We start from the raw sequence: 4861 nt of genomic DNA, 5'->3' as shown, positions 1-4861 counted from the left end.
TGCATTAATAAAGCAACACTTTATTGAACCTTTAGTTAATTTTCTTAATCAGCAATAAAATAAATATTTAAATGTGTTACTTATGTGTTGTTTGTCGTAGCTCACAGTTTATTGAAAACCTTTAAAAATGTGTTTTCATTTTTCAGTCTGCTGACACTGTTTGCTGCAGTGGGGAAATATGTGGATGCTCTTGGGAGAATGGAATGTTGGTAGCTTGCCACCATGAAAAAAATTCCTAAACAACAAAAATATTTACAGTTTTGAAAGTGATTTAAAACAAAAAAGCAAATGACATTTAAAAGCACAATAACATAGCTGTGGCAGCCAAACTTTACCTCAGTGTCTTTTAGTTGTTTTGCCTACACTGTAAAACCCGATTAGTTCGGAGTAATCAAAGCTTTTGTGGAAACTGATGACCACCAAAGTTTTAAGTAAACTAACTTAAGACTATAGAGTAAATGATTGATCAAAAATTATAAGTTACTTAAACTTAAAAACTTTTATTATTATTTTTTTATTATTTAAGTATACTGTACTTATAAACATTGTTTAACACATTTTAAATGTTTAATTTATCCATAATGAATTAGTTTGATGCAAAAGTACTTAATTGCATGAATATTGAAATCAACAAATATATTTCTAGATAACTCATTGGCTAATATTTTCTTATTTATTTATTTAAGTACAAAATACTCAAAGAACTTCAACAACTTCTGTAGACTTTAGTTTTTTTAATGTATTCAGTCTTAAATTGTTCTTCCAATCAAAACATGAATTAGAAATTAAAATACATTTTTCAAAAGGTACTTATTGTTCACAAAAAAGTAAAATTAATACAAATTAGTTAGATTTTCTTTTTGTAAAAAGAAACATTTCAAGAAGTTTTGCAAGCCGTTTGAGTATTTATTCCATATCCTTGATATCAGACGGCAGCTGCCTACACTAGTTGGCTCTTTGATTGCACTTGTTAGATATATGGTCACACTAGTTTGACATTCTGCTTTACTAGTTGAATAACACATTATACTAGTCACTCTTTTTCAGCAACTAGTGGCACTTTTGTCCGACTTGTTACCACATAAGCCTTACTAGTGACGCCAGGAGCAGCACTAGTAGCACCAAAGTCCCAACTTGTCAGAGTTTTTGCAGCGCAGTTAACTTTTAGTGTCACTAGTACGGTCAGAGGGTCACTAGTTCATCAAAAAAGCTTACAAGTTGGGACTTTGGTGCTACAAGTGCTGCTCCTGGCGTCAGGCTTATGTGGTAACTAGTCAGACAAAAGTGCCACTAGTGGCTGAAAAAGAGTGACTAGTATAATGTGTTATTCAACTAGTAAAGCAGAATGTCAAACGAGTGTGACCATATATCTAACAAGTGCAATCAAAGAGCCAACTAGTGTAGGCAGCTGCCGTCTGATATCAAGCATATGAAATAAATACTCAAACGGTGTGCCATAGGAGTTAAAGTGCAAACATGAACAACTGTAGGCACAGGGTTTCAGTCGTTTACCATCATCAAGGACCATCAGCATTGTCTGTATGAAAGTGAAAGTGTTGATGAGTTTCTTGGGGTAGTCCAAATGTAACACGTACATCAAGCCAAACAATGCAAAGGAATCCGCCATCCTGGGGATATTGCTGATGACGAAATCTCCTTCCACCAGAATAGCAGTACTTGCCGGACTGAGATCAACTTGACTTGGAGTGACCATGCTGACAATAGCAACCGGTGTGTTGGTGATGTCTGGCCGGTCCACCTCCTCTGCCTGGAAATGCATAGAGTCCAACTGTAAGGTTGACTTGAAGTAACTAAACAATCTCATTCACATATTCCTCAACAGGTAAGTATATAGGAAGGTATTTCAAAAATGTGTTTAGGTGAACCTTTCTTTTATATATCTGAAAATATTTTTGATTGCTCCCGTCTGTTTGTTTTTTTTAACTGGAAGGGTAAAATAGCTAAACAGTTTCTTTCTCATTCTGACCTCACTCGCAGTACTTTGAGTGCACTAAATACTTACGCTCCAAGACTTGAAGAACTGTGGGTTCTCCTCACGCAGGTATAATGGGAGGGCTCGAAGGGCTGCATTGCGTTTCATGTGGACATCCTGTACTTCCTGGAAAGACAAGCAAAAACTAGCATAATTAAAAAGCAATGGCTTTTTAAATTAATATATACATATTTATTTTGATTGTTGTGAAATTCAATTAATAATTTTGAATATTTTTTTTCTCCCTATTTGTTATTGTTATATTTGTGATACTCTTCTGAAAAATACAATCCAGTATCTTTTACAATATCTGTTTATTATTTGTGAATTTGAATGAATGTGGTTTTGTGTAAAAGTAAATAAGCATTGATACTATGGTGTGTTCCAATCAAGTAATTTAGCCTTGGCTGTCATTGGAAAAACTTGATTTGGACCAAACTTCTATTAAACTCACCTGGAGATCACAAATCCTTCGGATTTCACGCAGGGCCTCAGATACCTTGCCAGTGCGTGCCGCCTTCTACCTGTACAAGGCAATCAGTCGCAGGGTGTGTCTGTCTAGTTCAGAAAATAACTGGTTCCGTAGGTTGACGTTTGTGATTCGGTGAAACTCGGCACAAACCTACGGGAACACACAAATGTATAAAGATCATTAATGGATATGCAACTGTAAAATTATTAGTGATGCAACCTGTTTTGTTGTTTCCGTAAAAATATATTGCTAAATAACTGAGCCCGGGTGTCTGACGAGACAGCACACAATTTGCACTTCCACGCCATTGAACCATTTCAACCATGCAACTTCAACAAAGCATGATGATCGGATCTGTAGAAAGGCCAGTTCTGTTCAAGTTACCTTGAATCTTGAGTCTCACTGCTATGCACCAGCTTCACCCTACGACAAAAAGAAATGTGCAGAGTTTTAATACAAGTTTGCAGTTTTCATTAGCTTACTGTCACTAGCAAACATGCCTGTGTGTAAGCCTCAACGTAATTGTGGAAAACAGCTCTAGCTAGCTACTAGCTTAATTCAGGAATAACATCACATTTACCAGATAATAGCGGATAACATTAAGCACCAGTAACACACTTATAAACAGTAGGGCTGCCGTTGACTGATAGGAGTCATTAGCTAAAGTTAACATGCTGCTGCTCTGACGTTAACGTCCTTACACTCCATTGAACCATTTCAACCATGCAACTTCAACAAAGCATGATGATCGGATTACTGTAGAAAGGCCAGTTCTGTTCAATGTTCTGAATACCTAATTAAATAAATAAAGCTACTGGAAAAAAGTTCTAAATTAATGAAATGAAAAAACAGAACACAGTATGGGTTAGCAATAAGTTACCTTGAATATTGAGGAGTCTCACTGCTATGCACCAGCTTCACCCTATGGCAAAAATAAATGTGTTGAGTTTTAATACAAGCTTGCCGTTTTCATTAGCTTACTGTCACTAGCATCAACGTAATTGTGGAAAACAGCTCTATCTAGCTACTAGCTTAATTCCGGAGTATTCAGGAATGACATCACATTTACCAGATAATAGCGTTAATAAGCACCAGTAAGTAACACACTTTTAAACAGTAGGGCTGCCGTTGACTAATAGGAGTTTCTAGCTAAAGTTAACATGCTGCTGCTCTAACGTTAACGTCCTTACACTACTTAACCGGCAGTCCGACATTAAAAAAATAGCGCGAAGCAGCCGGTAACTGCGGCACTGTGCACGTAACTCTGAATTTAACAATGGGTTCTAACGATCACATATGATCTTCGGGTGGTATATTCTTACAATATTATAACAAGAAAAACAGTTTTAACGACTTATTTTGGTACTTACAAGTTAAACCATGTGTGGAATCCCTTCGCTTGCAAGAGCCGCCATGTTGGATGGATTTTTCTCGATTTGTCGCAACGTCATGACGTAATGACGTCAGACGCTGCGTGACTGTTCACTCATAATTCAAATTTGAATATTCACTCATTAACTATGATCCACATTAAATTAAACAGCACTTTTCGTTAAAAGAACATATATGTTTATTGTTCGGTTGACTTGATATTTGGTTTTGATTGCAGTACCCATAATACTTATGAGTTAGTAGTACTATTGGGGTTTGCAGTGTAGATTTGCACTGCTCTGAACACAACAGCTTTAACCATCAATTAACCTAGCATGACCATGAACTGAAGTCCATCCATCCATCCATGCATCTTCTCCCGCTTATCCGTGGTCGGGTCGCGGAGGTAGCAGTTCCAGCAGAGAGCCCCAAACTTCCCTTTCCCTGGCCACATCAACCAGCTCTGACTGGGAGATCCCAAGGCGCTCCCAGGCCAGCGAAGAGATATAATCCCTCCACCTGGTCCTAGGTCTACCCCTCGGTCTCCTCCCAGCTGGACGTACCTGGAACACCTCCCTAGGGAGGCGCCCATGTGGCATCCTTACTAGGTGCCCCAACCACCTCAACTGGCTCCTTTCAACGCGATGGAGGAGCGGTTCAACTCTGAGTTCCTCCCGGATGACTGAACTTCTTACCTTATCCCTAAGGGAGACGCCAGCCACCCTGCGGAGAACACCCATCTCGGCTGCTTGTATCCGCAATCTCGTTCTTTCGGTCATGACCCATCCTTCATGACCATAGGTGGGTAGGAACGAAAATGGCCCGGTAGACAGAAAGCTTTGCCTTCTGGCTCAGCTCTCTTTTCGTCACAACGGTACGGTAAAGCGACTGCAGTGCTGCTCCGATTCTCCGGCCCATCTCACGCTCCATTGTTCCCTCACTCGAGAACAAGACCCAGAGATACTTGAACTCCTTCACTTGGGGTAAGGACTCATTCCCTACTTGGAGTGGACAGTCCATCGGTT

The 4861-nt window shown here is 39.0% G+C and overlaps 1 long non-coding RNA gene across 1 annotated transcript; it reads right to left on the bottom strand.

The window, feature by feature from the left end:
- Positions 1 to 1072: 1072 nt before the first annotated feature.
- Positions 1073 to 3896, bottom strand: LOC117485799. Its single transcript, XR_004556243.1, has 6 exons — positions 3836 to 3896; positions 3346 to 3387; positions 2850 to 2888; positions 2448 to 2615; positions 2024 to 2119; positions 1073 to 1768 (listed from the first exon to the last, which is right to left on the bottom strand). It is a non-coding gene; the product is annotated as an uncharacterized LOC117485799 (long non-coding RNA).
- Between the last annotated feature and the right edge of the window lie 965 nt (positions 3897 to 4861).

This window comes from Trematomus bernacchii, unplaced genomic scaffold (assembly GCF_902827165.1).
Source record: "Trematomus bernacchii unplaced genomic scaffold, fTreBer1.1, whole genome shotgun sequence".
Classification (NCBI taxonomy): Eukaryota; Metazoa; Chordata; class Actinopteri; order Perciformes; family Nototheniidae; genus Trematomus; species Trematomus bernacchii.
The sequence above is the reverse complement of the archived record's forward strand: the minus strand, read 5'-3'. Positions and strand labels throughout refer to the sequence as shown.